The sequence below is a fragment of the Chanodichthys erythropterus genome, chromosome 12 (assembly GCF_024489055.1).
Source record: "Chanodichthys erythropterus isolate Z2021 chromosome 12, ASM2448905v1, whole genome shotgun sequence".
Classification (NCBI taxonomy): domain Eukaryota; kingdom Metazoa; phylum Chordata; class Actinopteri; order Cypriniformes; family Xenocyprididae; genus Chanodichthys; species Chanodichthys erythropterus.
Genome location: NC_090232.1, coordinates 58,860,862 through 58,877,897, shown reverse-complemented (window position 1 = coordinate 58,877,897; position 17,036 = coordinate 58,860,862). Strand labels below are relative to the sequence as shown.

Here is a 17,036-nt window from a genome sequence, read left to right as displayed (position 1 = left end):
CCCATTTCTATGGCTTTGTCCATGTCTACTGGTTGACAATATTGATGTGTGTGTCGAGTTTCATGCAATTTGAAGCATGTTAAGAGCCTCAAAAACACTCAAGAATATTATTACAGTTTGACCTGTTGCCATGGCAACAATATTTCAAATATCAAAAATCCTGTCATAGGTCTACATCTGCTGTGTATTGACATTACACTGATGAAGTTTGAAGCAAATCAGGTAAAAATAAGAGGGTGATCTCAAAGCATTTTAAAAGTGATACACTTCTTGCTGCCATTTGGTGGCGCTATAACTTTGACTCACAATAGTTACATCCATGTGATCAGACTACTACAACCAACACACTCCTGAAGTTTCATAAACATCAATCAATGTATGCAGAAGTTATAACACATTTCCTGTTTCCCTTTTCTCGCCATAAATTCGTTGCCTCGCCACGGCCAAACCGTTTGAGATATCCAAAATCCGTTTGCAATTAAACAACTTCAATGTGTTCGCAACAAGTTAAAAAAGCTTGGTGTAAATTGGATAAACCCTGTAGGAGTAGTAGTATAAAATTCATAGCCTGTTTTTTCAAAAAATTAACATTCAAACCAAAATAGCTGACTTCCTGTTGGTCGGAGCTAATGAATGTAAATTAGAAAATTGTCCGGCTTGATGAGAATAATATGTGTACCGAGTTTGGTGACTGTAGGAAAAACTAACACCCCCACTTTAGTCAAAAGGTGGCGCTACTGAGCCCCTCCACCACGCCCATTTCTATGGCTTTGTCCATGTCTACTGGTTGACAATATTGATGTGTGTGTCGAGTTTCATGCAATTTGAAGCATGTTAAGAGCCTCAAAAACACTCAAGAATATTATTACAGTTTGACCTGTTGCCATTGCAACAATATTTCAAATATCAAAAATCCTGTCATAGGTCTACATCTGCTGTGTATTGACATTACACTGATGAAGTTTGAAGCAAATCAGGTAAAAATAAGAGGGTGATCTCAAAACATTTCAAAAAGTGATACACTTCCTGCTGCCAGTTGGTGGCGCTATAACTTTGACTCACAATAGTCACATCCATGTGATCAGACTCCTATAACGAACACACTCGTGAAGTTTCATAAAGATCAATATATGTATTAAGACGTTATAACACATTTCCTGTTTCCTTTTTCTCGCCATAAATTCGTTGCCTCGCCACGGCCAAACCGTTCGAGATATCAAAAATCCCCTGGCAATTTTTAATCATCAGTGTCTTGACTTCATGCTGACCGAGTTTGGTGGCGATCGGATTAATCGTCTAGGAGGAGTATATCAAATTCCAGAGCATGCGTTTTTCAAACAACCCTTAATAGCTGACTTCCTGTTGGCGTGGCGATTAACTTAGAGCGCGAAAGTTGTTCGGCCCGATGAGGTCTATATGTGTACCGAGTTTCATACTAATACGTGCAAGCATGTTTAATATATGGACCAAATTTTCAGACTTTTTTCAAGGGGGCGCTGTCGAGCCCCCCTGCCACGCCCGGGTACCAGCCTCTCCGGCGTCCTAATGGCCGCGGATTCCAATGTGTGTGCCAATTTTCAAGAGTTTTTGAGCATGTTAAGGCCCCCAAAAAGCCCCGGAAGACGGAAAAAAAAAAAAAAAAAAAAAATCCTTAGAAGAACAAGAGGGCCCTGCGCGAATTTTCGCTTGGGCCCTAATAAACGGAGCAATTCCAATAGGGTCCTCACACCATCGGTGCTCGGGCCCTAAATATATAAAAATAATAAATATATAGGCCTACAATAAAATCCCCCACAAATACAATACACACACAATAAAATCCCCCACAAATAAAAAATATATGACATATAACCCATCACTTAACAGTATAAACTACAATAGAAGGAAGAAAAAATAAGTATAGAAAAATTTAAGTATAGAAGAAAAACATATTACACTATATATTCAATGATCACAAACCTGACTCATCTTTAACCATTTTTTTCAAATGTAATTTAAACTGTGCAAAAGTAGTACACTGTCTAATATTAATTGGTAAATTATTCCAGTTATTAACAGCCCTTACAGAAAAAGCTGATCAGTGACTCTAAAATGCACTTCACAGTCACCTCTTGACGAAGCTCTTGTTCATCTTATATTACCAGTATGCAAGGAGACAAACGCCTTTAGCCCTCTGGAGTCTGAGGCTGATTTGGGGCTTGGAGAAGTTTTGACATGCTCTTTCCATTAATATGTTTATGAACAACTGAAAAAAGCACAAATGTCAAAGTGTCATTACACTGTATTTAGCACAAACTAGGCTACAATAATATGTGAGGAACATGTATGTACATGTTTGTGTTTTTGAAGGAATAATGTTTATGCGTGGTTAATGAAAAAACAAAAAACTTAAGGTCACTGAAATGAGGCCAAAAAAAGTATATTAAATCTGTGTTCACAAGACTTCTGGTTATTGGGGGTTGTAGACTAGAGTTATTGCTTAAGAATTATGTAAAAATTATGCTGACTACTCTTACAAAATTTAAATCTCTCTATTGTTTTGTATGACACTTTTTGTCAAGAAACACAGTATGCGAGGAGGCGTGAATCTGCATAAATAATGGTCCATTTACACCTGAGAAGACAAAAGAATCACATAATAATGACCTGAAATGACTTGCATATTAATGAGGCCTTTCAGCCAGGTAGGCTGTGAAAAAACCCTCTGTTGATCATGTCTCAGCTCATCATAAACAGCAATACTGTGAAATATTACTACAATTTAAAATAATGGTATTCTATTATATTCTTTAAAATATAATGTATTTCTGTGATGCAAAGTGTCTGAACAATTATGTTACCTCTGTGGCATTTCATATAGGCTTTTAGCTTAAAAGCATGCACATTTGGAGAAATATTGATGGATTCTTATATATTTATGTCAATTTTCTATACTTAGAAGTAATATTTATTGTCATCACTATGAGTGCTGGATACTGTGTTTTTAATTCATACTTGCAGCCGGAGGGCGCTCTCTGTGCACATTTAGTCCACAAATTATTCTAATGAAGAAGAGGACATTTCAGGAATTGTGTTTTTAATTCATACTTGCAGCCGGAGGGCGCTCTGTACACCTTTAGGCCACAAATTCATATAAAGAAGAAAAGGAACTAGGAACTAACTGCATGTCTTCTAGAGATTGCTAACCATGGCTTTACCATCCAAATAAAAACTTTTCAAGACAATAAATACACGATTGAGATGATGTATGCATGTATTGCCTCTGAATTTGCCTCTGAATAGCGCTGGCTCCATGGGCGTGGCCGCATTAGCGGATAATGAGCTGAATCACAGACTTCTGACATGGCTCTCTTTTCACACGGATTACATAAACACAGAATGTTTGTTTTCGATTTGACTTGCACAATTTAAAACCTGACGTTTCTTTAGACGTGTATTTTTTTGTCATTAGTATTCATAAGTTACAGTTAATTTTCTGAGAACTATCAGATTGGACTTCGTTCAGAGGGATAGGAGAGATCACGCATCATGTCATGTTCTTTATTTTACAAAAAGCACAACATTGTGTTTTTACTCTGAGTGTACACAAATAAAAGAAGACATTCTATAGTTTCAATTGATATATTACTTATGTCTCTATGACAAGAAATGACGGAGTAATTTAAGTCTGTTTTGGTGCAATGTGAAAAAAATCCTACAAAACGCGCCAACGCGTTTTCAGACCTCAGGGAGTTAAGGGTGAAGGTGCAAGATCATTAACAATTTTGTACATTAAACAGCAATTGTAAAACATAAAATTGTTCGGTTGTTAAATTGTTAAAAAAAAAATTACTATTGAATTTTAAGACTATGATATCTATAAGACTTCTTATTGAACTCTTTTACAGCATGTCTATATAAGGTATGTAAAGGTCTAAGAGTAGATTTTCCTGCTTGTGACCATGAAGTAATGCAATAAGAAAAATAAGAAAAAAAAATTAATAAAATAAAAAAATCAAGGAATGCAGAAACATTCTTGCAGCTTTTGTTGAAAGCTGACTCCTTATAAACTTAAAATTTCTAAGTTGAGGTGTCACTGCGCAGACTATTTTTTTTTAACATGCTTTTCAAATGTTAAATGAGTGTCTAAGATAAGCCAGTCACTGATTAAGCCAGTCCGAGATTTTGGTCATGACAACAGATCATTTTTGTGATACCTGTTCATTTATTTTATCATGTACATAAATCACTGTGTCATCTACGTACATTTGAATATATGCGTCAGGACAAACATCTGGGAGAAAATTCAAGTAAAGACTAAAAAGTAGGGGCCCTACTATAGACCCCTGAGGTACCCCTGTGGAACATATCTCGTGGAAGATATGTGTTTCCTTGATGTAAGATAATGAAATGGATTGAGTCTTGTTTCTACAGAAAAGTTAAAATGTAATAATTAAGTAAAATAATTATAAATAATAAAATATTATGATTTAACATATCAAATGCCTTTTGCAAATCATGGAACACAGGACCCAAAACCCCACTAGTTTTGACCGCACTTGCTCAATAAAATAACATAATAAAAAACATAATATAATAAGAGCAGTTTCCGTCGAGTGCTGTTTACGAAACCCAAATTTCATAGGGCACAATAAATTATTTTGTGTATCTAAAAAAATTTACCATTTGCTCAGTTGCTACTTTTTCTGTTATTTTAGACAACTGACAGAATTGAGATAAGCCTATAATTTGCTACATAAGATGGATCACCTGCCTTTACGACTGGTGTGCTGGAACAAGTTTGATGTTACAGATTTCATATTTTGTTTAATTTGATAACACATTTAATTGTTTAATGTCTGCAACTCAATGTTATCCATGGCACTTATTTTCCTGTTCACCTAATTTATGGTTTAGAGCTCCATCTAGTGGCAAGTTTGATGTTGCTTTAATTCTGTGATTTTCCGGTTTTCACGTGAATCAGGAAGAAGTGAATGCTCCATGCAGGCAGCGGTAACGATGGCTCCCTTTAATCGCCATATATCTTTGTAATCTTTATCCTTGCCACAGCATCGCTTGTAAATATTTATTTGATTTACATGGATGTTCATTATACTTGCATATAAATGTGAATTGTTGGGTTTAAGATAATTATTAATGATTTTCCATCCAGCTATTGCATTAGCCACATTGTGCTTTAGTGTCATATCGCTGTATTCATTATTTACATTACAAAATGTTAGGTTTATTTGCACACATTATTGTGGATGTTGATATGATGCTGTAGTTGTTGGTAATTCCTGGACATTATTATTGAAATATGTTTATTTTGTTTATTTGTAGTTTAAAGGGATAGTTCACCCAAAAATGAAAATTTGATGTTTATCAGCTTACCCCCAGTGCATCCAAGATGTAGGTGACATTTTTTCTTCAGTCGATCACAAATGATGATTTTTAACTGCAACCGCTGCCCTCTGTCATTCAAATAATTGCAGTAGATGGGAACTTCATCTATAAGAGTGAATAAACCTTGCTTAGACAAATCCAAATGAAACCCTGCGGCTCGTGACGATACATTAATGTCCTAAGACACGAAACGATCGGTTTGTGTGAGAAACCGAACCGTATTTATATCAATTTTTACCTCTAATACACCACTATGTCCAACTCCGTTCAGCTTCCAGTGAGTGAGGTCCCTCTGACAAGGGAAGTGATGTCTCGCGCTCATTGAAGTATATGGGCGAGACATCTTTCATTTGAAAGTCATGTTTCCAGTATCTGTAAAACCGCCTTCTTCCATCTAGAAAACATATCTAAATTACGACACATGCTCTCAATGACAAATGCGGAACAGTTGGTTCATGTATTCATGACCTCAAGACTAGATTACAGTAACGCTCTACTGGGTGGTTGTTCTGCTCGGCTTTTAAACAGACTACAGTTGGTCCAAAATGCGGCAGCTAGAGTTCTTACTAGAACCAGAAAGAATGACCATATTAGCCCAGTTCTGTCAACATTACATTGGCTCCCTATTAAACATCGTATAGATTTTAAAATCTTGCTACTTACTTATAAAGCTCTAAATGGTTTAGCTCCCCAGTACCTAAGTGAGCTCTTAATGCATTATAGTCCTTCACGTCTATTGCGATCTCAGAATTCAGGCCAGTTGATAATACCCAGAATATCAAAATCAACTAAAGGCGGCAGATCCTTTTCCTATTTAGCACCTAAACTCTGGAACAATCTTCCTAGCATTTTTCGGGAAGCAGACACACTCTGTCAGTTTAAATCTAGACTAAAAACACATCTCTTTGCTCTTGCATACACAACACATTATCAATACATTTACATGTTTCAAATCCGTTAAAGGATTGTTACGCTGCAATAATTAGGTCGGCCGGAACCGAGAACATTTCCTATAACACTAGATATACCTGTACATCAGAATAAGAATGGCATCTACGCTAATATCAGTCTCTCTGCTTATCCTGAGGTTTGCTGGGTGCTGGATCCAGGCCGTATCCAGATCAGATGGAGAACCTGTGTCTGGACCTGACTACAACGTAGCCCAGGAGACAATGGGCCTACAGATCCAGTTCTGGCTGCATTTATAATTCAGATTTTTAATCCCTGTATCCGCTTACATTTATTTATATATAATCTATTTTTAATCTCAATAATAAAAATGTATAATTCAGATTTTGATCTCCATATCCATTTACATATATATTATATATATCTTCCAAGGGTTTTTTTCCCTCCTAGGACTTTTTTCCCAGTGTTAGCACGCTGGGTATTTCTCAGCACGCTGGGTTTTTTTTCCACCCCTGGGAGCCAGCCAACATTGGCTTAATGTAGCACCATCTTGTATATGGTACACATTACCACGCTTGCTTGTACAGCTTATTTTTAACCACTTCTCTTTTTTTTTCTGTGCTTCTAATATGTAAAGCTGCTTTGAAACAATTACTAATTGTAAAAAGCGCCATATAAATAAATTTGACTTGACATGTAAATCCCTCGTCGCTGACAGAGAGAGCTACACTAAACATGTTACAGACTGTGCAAAAGATGACTGAGGGAGAGGATGACATGACTCACCGTGTTTGTAGACTGATCCGATCCGAGTTACCACAGCTGTTTGATGAACGTGTTAAAAAAGGAGCGCGCGAGACTGATAAGTTAACCAGCGAGATCCAACCGCGTTACAGCGATTTAGATTCAAAGATTACAAGCTAGCGACGTCAGATTAATGTGGTAGGCAATAATAATATAATCAAAAATCAATAAAAGTAAGAGAAAACTAAGCTATACGGAGACGCAAACACCAGCTGTTTGATGAACGCGTTTAAAAAGGAGTGTGTGAGACTGATAACAAGTTAACAAGCGAGATGCAAACGCGCTGTAACAGCGATTTAGATTCAAAGATTACAAGCTAGCAACGTCAGATTAATGTGGTAGGCAATAATAGTAATACAAGCAACATTGAATACAAGTATGAGATTCAATAAAAGTAAGAGAAAACAAGGCTATACTGAGACACAAACACCAGCAGCGAGGCAGACAGCAGCCAGAAACACTGAAAGAGAACTCTTTTGATTTCGACTTTTTCTTCATCCCTCATCCTGTTTAACTATCTGTCGAGGTGCAACCTACTTGCAGCAGGGACAGAATAATAACAACAAGGTCAACCCCACCCTTTGTCTTAGATTAAGATTTCTCTGTTAGTAAAAGTTGGTCTCAGCAGCTTTGTGAATAGGTTTTAAGTGAAAACTTTTGCCTAAGATTAGTTACTGCTATTTATGAGAACTCTTAGTGGTAAGATAAAACATTTTGTGAATACGGCCACCGGGTGTATTGGACCAGGTTTGGTGCTAAAGTCTGCAGGACAGTGGTCCTCGAGGGCCAGAGCTGAGACCCCCTACAATATATTCTGAATATGACAATTTAGAGATCCAGATTGACTGCTAGATCGATCACTTACAAATCTAACTAAAAAAACTAAAAAACTAAATGTTTTACTTCCATTAAGTCTTTTCATAATAAATTAAATATTACAGATGGTTGATTTCATTTGATAGTTATCAATCATCTTTTCGGGTGAATATATAGGCCAGCCCTCTCTCTCTTTCACTCTCTCTCCCATAGCATGCACCAGCTTGTGCGTGAGACAACGAGTACAAATTTATAATTGTAATACGTGTTAGTAATACGTAATACGCAGTAAACCAAAGACAGTCTAAAACCCACGGTTTGAAATCGTTGGCGTTTGTGACGTCACAGACTACCTTGTAACCAATCACAAAAAACGTGCCGGCAGGCTTTAGCATATCATTAACTATGACTGCTCTGAAGCAGGAAAGTCTCGAGAGAAGCCAGGTTATCCCTGTAAATTTTCTGTTGATATGAAAATTTGTGTAGAATTATCAATATAGCGAGTCTATTACAATGTTATGATGAACTTTATGCCTTTTTTCACTGACGATCGGAGTTGTTCAAAGCGTTTGTAAGGATACTGATTATTAGAAGGCAGCTGACTGAGATGAAGATCAGGAACGGTTTGTGTAACATTAGCAACACATTATGAGCTGATGACAACGTAGTCAAGTAAAAGGCTAATCATAATTCATATTAATTAATGACAGAACTGTCGCAAGGGCTGTGCCAAGTGTGCGAACACATAGGGGCTCGCGCCAAAGTAAAGTGACAGCTGACTTGAAGTAAAGCCAATAAAGTTCATGTTTTTGTCCTTCGAAATATTTTAATATTATAAAAATTAGCTAAAATAATAATCGCTCTGAGCGTGTGACAGTGATTCATGTGCATATGTCAGTCAGTGTGTCCTCGCACGTCAAATTCTGAGAGAGCTTCAAGTAAATACGCTGGAAATCCGTGCTCATTCAAGGACGTAAATTTATTTTACGTATGGAGAAGGCACAGGCGCCTGCAGGATTTCATTGGAATGTTTGAATTCCAAAAAGCAAATAAATTGTCAAACGTCCATTTGGCGCATGTTCAAAGAGGAAAATGGCTGCTTGTTCTCTCTATACTGTCTGTTTTACTGAGATATCGCTTCAGGTGATTCAGTGAGAGCAGTCCAAATGAATGTGGATTCAAAGACGTTTTACCAATTCATAATTTAAAACAATTTAAGCATCAGAAATTAAACTGAATATACAAAGCGAAGCAAGCTTTTTTCTTAAATATCCACAACACAAATAACAAACTGCTCGTCACTATAGCAACAGTAGACTCTGAGCTGGCACGAGTGAGTAGAGGCGAGGCTAATTTGCATATTCATTGATCCGTGTATATTAAATGAGGCAAGGATGTAGAGTAACATTCAAGCTATTTTAAGGCATTAAGAAATTTTTTTCACTTGAATTTTTTTTTTTAAATATGTCATTTTGGTGATCAAAGATGGGTTTTAAGATATAAAAAAAAATAACTACAGGGGGACTTTAATACGAGTATGCAGCTTAGGTAATATATTTACGCTACATAAATCCTCGTTTATGTCGCTATTTAAAACTTTAAAACAAAGACATGACTTACTCAGCCCAGCCATCATGCCTAGCTCGGTCGTAAGTTAGTCATTGCATAAAATAGTAAAGGAAAAACAATAATAAATCAAACTAACACCACAATGAATTTAACAGTTTTAAAGAATATATAACCTCAGATTACCAGAACATGAATTGTCTGAGCAGCTAGTTGACCGTTATAAATGTTAATCATTTAAACACAGCAGAGTAAGTTAAATAAATTAACGTTACTCATCAGATAAACCACTAAAGTGGGTATAATTTAATTCCAATTAATTAATTAATTAATTAATTAATTACCACTTTGACCTGTTAGACCAATTTTAATAGATAACTCAGAAATTACTATAGAAATTTAAAAAGCTTACCTGTTTGCGGTACCAGTCGTTCCTGAAAGACAGTTCATTAGCGATGCAGTTACGAAGGAACGTTGAGTCCCTCATTGAAATGCATTGAATTTTGTACAGTATTAGAGAGAGCGAGATTGCCTGAGAGAGTAGGCTATTACCTGTGTCTGATATATTGCATTACATTCATTCTTCAAGTCGATGTCCATAATATTATATCCATTATTAAGTCCGTTTGAATGTCCGCCGAGGAAAGTGATCTTGTATTTGTCCTTTTTACAGCTATGGGAATTTTCCATAACATCCATAACACCACAGCGCTAAAACAACTTCTTTTGCAAAAGTTCCTTTCAATTAAAGTCTCTTGTGACTGACTGACTCGTTCACCTGAAAAGTGTTGCCGCCATCTAATGGCGTATTAATGTACCTTTCACTCAATCCATATTACGCACTAATGGACATATTTATATAAAATATTATGTAGCATATGCCCACGTATCAGGATAATCAAACTTTGGAATATTCAGAACACTTTTAGCATGCTGGACTGGGTTGTAAATCTCAGCTCGGCCCCGAAGAGACTGGAGAAGATGAGCCCACTTGACACCTTTGTTACCCTCCGAAGTAAAACAGAAAACCCCAACTTCCCAACTTTGGAGACTTCAAAAGGAGCACCCCCCCCCCCCCCCCAGAGACTGTCCAGAACACATTCCAACACACACACACACACACACACACACACACAAACACACACAAACACACACAAACACACACAAACACACACAAACACACACAAACACACACACACACACACACACACACACACACACACACACACACAAAAATTTTTGACTGTATATGTAAAATACAACTATGCCAAAATATACCCATCCTTTATTTTGAAGCGTATGCATGTTTCCTAGTGTTTAAATGAGTGTATTTGTGCTAGTGTTAGTTGTAATAAGGGAATTTTGTCTGTAAACCATAACTTCTTGTGTATGCTTTTCTGATCTATCGAGTTTGATCTCGTTTTAAAGCTCCGGACTCGAGCTATTTACTGAGAGATGTCACATAGCTGACAAATGCATTTTTCTATGTGTTTAATGATATTGTGAAGAAAGCACTCCATCTCGAAATCCGATCTGATAGTCGTAAAGTATGCAAATATGAAGGAGACCAAACAAAGAAAGAGCTTGCCCGCCAACTTTGCAATGTCATTGGTCTTAAAAAGGAACACCAGGATTCTCCTGTGTGTTCTCCCGATTGTCTCACGAGCACCTCGTGCACGTCTCTCAGTATGTGTATAGTGATTCATAAAACCTAACGGATTATTATATTCATATTCCACCCATAAATTGATGAATAACCGCTACATCGTTACAATTATTTACTGAACAAATAAACACAATTGTACAGTTCAGTCAAACGTGAAGTACTTGTGTGCCCGTGACGGTTGTCAAGTGTGCCGTGGATAATTACCAAATGGCAAAAAGACAATGCTATTGGTCACCCTTTACGCTTGTATGTGGGTTTTACAAATATTTAACGAATGAAAAGGATTTTAAAGAGCTCGTAACTCCTTTGAATCCTCAAACTGTCAGTTAAACCTCATAAATCCACATCACCTCGTGAATTGAGTGCGCACGCAGTTTGGTCATCTCGTCTATGCAATGCAAAGGTAAATAAAGATCTGAGATTTGGAAAAAAAAAAAAAAAAAAAAAATTGTAAAGCATTTTCTTTACTCAAAATACACTATGTCTATAAAGTTTAATGTTTTACGTATTCGTACTTCGTCTGATATGTCCCGTCTTGTTGTAGCCAATATGCTATTCTATATAAAGGATGTAAGATAATTATTATCAAATTTAACATAGCACAATTCGATTTACTCTGGAACCAATAATATATTAAAAAGACCAAAGATTGCCCGTTTTATGTACTCAAAATGAATTATGTCTCACGTTTAACCACTATAAGAGCCAGCGGCAAATCCCCGAAGCACTGGCCGAGATGAAACTGTTCTCAGTGCGTACACAAGCACTGAAAGGCCACTGATAGCCTGGAGCTCGCATCTCTGGAAAACGTCAAAACAAATTGTAAAATAGGTGCTATTATTAAATACGAGTCACATATTTTAGGTCCAAACAATTACATTCTCGTCTAAAAAAAAAAAACTAAAAAATTAAAACTACAGTTCATGGTACAACAAGTGTAGTATTCGAAAAATTATGGTGGATTTACTCGTCCGCCATGACAGTCACTTTAAGCTGAGTGATACAAACGGTGGAAAGGTAGGAGTGCTGTTATCACTGAAATATTGCACGGCTATCAGCCAATCAGATTTGAGAACCAGACAGAACTGTTGTATACATATATATACACAGTGGGTACAGAAAGTATTCAGACCCCCTTAAATTTTTCACTCTTTGTTATATTACAGCCATTTGCTAAAATCATTTCCAAGTTCTATTTCAAGTTCCTTTTTTCCCCTCAAATGTACACAGAGCACCCCATATTGACAGAAAAACAGAATTGTTGACATTTTTGCAGATTTATTAAAAAAGAAAAACTGAAATATCACATGGTCCTAAGTATTCAGACCCATTGCTGTGACACTCATATTTAACTCAGGTGCTGTCCATTTCTTCTGATCATCCTTGAGATGGTTCTACACCTTCATTTGAGTCCAGCTGTGTTTGAATATACTGATTGGACTTGATTAGGAAAGCCACACACCTGTCTATATACGACCTTACAGCTCACAGAGCATGTCAGAGCAAATGAGAATTATGAGGTCAAAGGGAACTGACTGAAGAGCTCAGAGACAGAATTGTGGCAAGGCACGGATCTGGCCAAGGTTACAAAAAAATTTCTGCTGCACTTAAGGTTCCTAAGAGCACAGTGGCCATAATCCTTAAATGGAAGACATTTGGGATGACCAGAACCCTTCCTAAAGCTGGTCGTCTGGCCAAACTGAGCTATCGGGGGAGAAGAGCCTTGGTGAGAGACGTAAAGAAGAACCCAAATATCACTGTGGCTGAGCTCCAGAGATGCAGTCTGGAGATGGGAGAAAGATGTAGAAAGTCAACCATCACTGCAGCCCTCCACCAGTCACGGCTTTATGGCAGAGTGGCCCGACAGAAGCCTCTCTTAGTGCAAGACACATGAAAGCCCGCATGGAGTTTGCTAAAAAAACACCTGAAGGACTGAAGATGGTGAGAAATAAAATTCTCTGGTCTGATGAGACCAAGATAGAACTTTTTGCCACTGCTCATCACCTATCCAATACAGTCCCAACAGTGGAGCATGGTGGTGGCAGCATCATGCTGTGGTGGTGTTTTTCAGCTGCAGGGACAGGAAGACTGGTTGCAATAGAGGGAAAGATGAATGCGGCCAAGTACAGGGATATCCTGGATGAAAACCTTCTCTAGAGTGCTCAGGACCTCAGACTGGGCCAAAGGTTTACCTTCCAACAAGACAATTACCCTAAGCACACAGCTAAAATAGAAACAACTCCGTGACTGTTTTTGAATGGCCCAGCCAGAGCCCTGACTTAAACCCAATTGAGCATCTCTGAAGAGACCTAAAAATGGCTGTCCACCAACGTGTACCATCCAACCTGATAGAACTGGAGAGAATCTGCAAGGAAAATGGCAGAGGATCCCCAAATCCAGGTGTGAAAAACTTGTTGCATCTTTCCCAGAAAGGCTCCTGGCTGTATTAGATCAAAAGGGTGCTTCTACTAAAGACCATGTGATATTTCAGTTTTTCTTTTTTAATAAATCTGCAAAAATGTCAACAATTCTGTGTTTTTCTGACTTGAATGACACGATGCATTAAGAGCAGAGGAGTGATTTTTCTGCCGGGAAACATGCAAGTATCTTCTGTTGGTTCCGAAGGGCAGTACTAAATGAAAAACAATGATATTTAAACAAAATAAGAAAAATTGTGACATCTTCATCCTGTTCAAAAGTTTTCACACCCCGACTCCTAATGCATCATGTTTCCTTCTGGAGCATCAGTGAATGTTTGAACCTTTTTTATAGTTGTGTTCCTCAGTATGAAAACACAGATCTCAAAATCCTACAGTCACTGCTGGAAAGGGTTCAAATATGCAAAAATGCTTGAAAACTGATGAATCTGCAGGAGCTGGAGAATTTTTCTGAAGAACAGAGCTCAGTTTAACTGCTCAGGACAAACAGACTCATGAACAACCATCACAAAACATAAAAACAGTCGTAGATCATCGGGTAACCACACACAGTATTGAGAATCAATGGTTCACATACTTATGAATGGGGTCATTTTAATAAATTCAGCTATTGTTTTGTCTTGTGAACTAAATGCAAACATATTTTATGTTAAATATCTTACTCAGGACAGTAATAAAAAAAAAAACATGCATTTTTTTATCATCCCTCTTATTTTATTAAAATAATTCTCATTTTCACAGATTCTGAAAGGGGTTCACATACTTTTTCATGCCACTGTACACACATACACACAACGCACACACAACGCACACACAAGTCAAATGTTTGGAAACATTACTATTTTTAATGTTTTTGAACGAAGTCTCTTATGCTCATTAAGGCTGCATTTATTTCATAATAAATACATAATAATATTGTGAAATATTATTACAATTTAAAATTATGGTTTTCTATTTTAATATACTTTAAAATATAATTTATTTCTGTGATGCAAAGCGTCTGAACATTCCTACCTCTAGGGCATTTCATATAGGCTACTATATTTGTTATATTATAGAGCCTAAATGTTGATGTGCAGTTGACAAACTATACATCATTAAAAAGATCTAAGACTCAAGCTTCACATTTTGACTCTTAAAATCTTATATTGACCATAATTTCTTAATATGCTTAAAAACATACACATTTGGAGAAATATTGATGGATTCTCATATGTTTATATCAAATTTCTATACAGAGGAGTAATATGTATTATTCTATATTTATTGTCGTCATTATGAGCGCTGGATGCTGTGTTTTTAATTCATACTTGAGCCGGAGGGCGCTCTGCCCCTTTTGTCCACAAATGCCTCAGTAAAAGAAGAGGCATATCATGTGACAATCAAGGAACTAACAGAGGCAAGAGATCGCTAAATTTGGCTATTCAAAACACTTTTGAAGAAAATAAATACACGATTGAGATGACGAATGCATGTATTGACTGAATTTGCGTCTGAATAGCGCTGGCTCCGTGGGCATGGCCGCATTAGCGGATAATGAGCTGAATCACGGATTTCTGACATGGCTCTCTTTTCATACAGATTACATAAACAGAATATTTGTTTTTGATTTGACTTACATGATTTAAAACCTGACATCTTAACGTTTTTTTAGACATAAGTGTAATTTTTTTGTCATTAGTATTCACTAAGTTACAGTTCATTTTCTGAGAACTATCAGATTGGAGTTCGTTCAGAGGGAGACGAGAGATCACGCATCATGTTAGTTTTTTTTTATTTTACAAAAAGCACAGCATTTTGTTTTTACTCTGAGTGTACACAAATGAAATAAGATATTCTACAGATTAAAATGGTGTATAACTCTTAATTGTATGTGCAACATTGACGGAGTATTTTGAGTCTCTTTCACACTGATAAGAAAAAAACCACGGTGGTATTGCCGGCGATACCGTCAGACCTCAGAGTGTTAACATGCGTCCTAGAATGCTAATGGGGAACGTCTTAGTGGGGAGCCTAGAAGCCTAGCAGGGAGCCTATCGTCTGAAGGGATTGTTCAGCAGGCGGCCCCAAGGCATGGCAGGGAGACGCAATGTCTTGTTCCCTGTTCTCAGAGAACCATGGTTACATGCGTAACCTGAGACGTTCCCTTTCGAAAGGGAACTTGCATTGAGTCCTAGAATGCTAATGGGGAATGAAATACCCACGCCACCATAATGAGGGGAGCAGAACTCGGCATAGCGCTTAGAACCTTTGCAATCGAGGGGAGTTACTCTGCTCAACCTAGGATCTACAGAGCGCTTTTTAATAAGCACTCTGGAGGCTGAAGCTAAATAGGGTCCCTAAAGAGAGACATACCTTGAGCCCCAACAGGAGCTGATTGATCAAGGGAGTTCTTACTAAAAGGGGCGCTTACTAACGCAGGGGCGAGGTCCTCAGCCTTCAATACTGACCTCCCAGGGAGGTCTCACAAGAGACCTTCAACCTTCCAATCAGACCTTGGGAGTGCAGTACTCTAAAGAAGACCCTCAATGCAAGGGGAGTACCCACTGGACTTAACCGAGACGAGTATTGACCATGGAGGCTCCTAAAAGAGCCTACACTCTGATATAACTCTAGGGAGTCAGAATACTAATCTTAGTTGGGAGCTAAGGACCTACTCGACCCAGAGGATCTCCTTCAAGCTACCTGATAACCATCAGCTCAATTCTAGGGAACTAGGACACTCAGGAACCTAGGACAATCCATAGGATCGTTTTTAAGGTAGCCCAAGGAGGGCCAACTACTTGGAAGTAAATCTAACTCCAGCAGAGATAGCCACTAGAGGTATGCAGGCTTGGAATACTCATTCGCATTGCCATAACGAGTCGTGTACTCAGCATATAGTTTTCTACCCTTAAAACAAGGGAAACATGTGACCGGGCTGACGAGGAAACCTCAGTCAGGGCCTACTACTCTAGCATAACATGGCCACAGGCCCGAGGCTGATACTTGACATTTATTCAACAGTGCTTTGATCTGCCTGCATTGACACTATTCTTGAAGAGCTGCTGTGCAGCAAAAATTATGTTCCAGTTATCGCTGCTTTGACATTCTGCATTGTAAAAAGTGCTATATAAATAAAGGTGACTTGACTTGAGCTCTAAGGGAGCTTGCTCAACTCGCCCTGAGTACTTTGACACGCTCGACCTGAGCATCACTGGTGTTGGGCACATATGGGACACAGAGCTCTTGGAGCGAAATGAGCTAACCGAGAAAAAAAGCTCAAAGATAAAAACCTGAGGAAAAACAAGACGAGAAAGGCCGTCTGAGCTCAGCTCTGGAGGAATGGAGGCCCCAACAGGAAGAAATTCCACAGGAGGGGCTTGCAACACTCGACTCTGCGACTTGATAATAATCAAGGAGCTTTTGGTGGAGAGATGCTCCAAGCTCAAACTAGCTACTACCAAAGCTCT

At 37.8% G+C, this 17,036-nt stretch overlaps 1 protein-coding gene across 5 annotated transcripts in view; it reads right to left on the bottom strand.

Annotated features, from left to right (window-relative positions):
• The window catches only part of psip1a (PC4 and SFRS1 interacting protein 1a), a 246,632-nt gene that overhangs the window by 142,260 nt on the left and 87,336 nt on the right, over nucleotides 1-17,036 (bottom strand). Inside the window, exons 1-2 of one of the 5 annotated variants that reach the window (XM_067404358.1) lie at nucleotides 5,624-10,467; nucleotides 5,374-5,490 (exon numbers count right to left, since the gene is read on the bottom strand). The exons of the other annotated variants lie outside the window; for them this stretch is intronic. The gene's annotated coding sequence lies outside the window, so the exon portion shown is untranslated. Of the gene's footprint in view, nucleotides 1-5,373; nucleotides 5,491-5,623; nucleotides 10,468-17,036 lie in introns of those variants that run through there. 5 annotated transcript variants of the gene reach the window in all.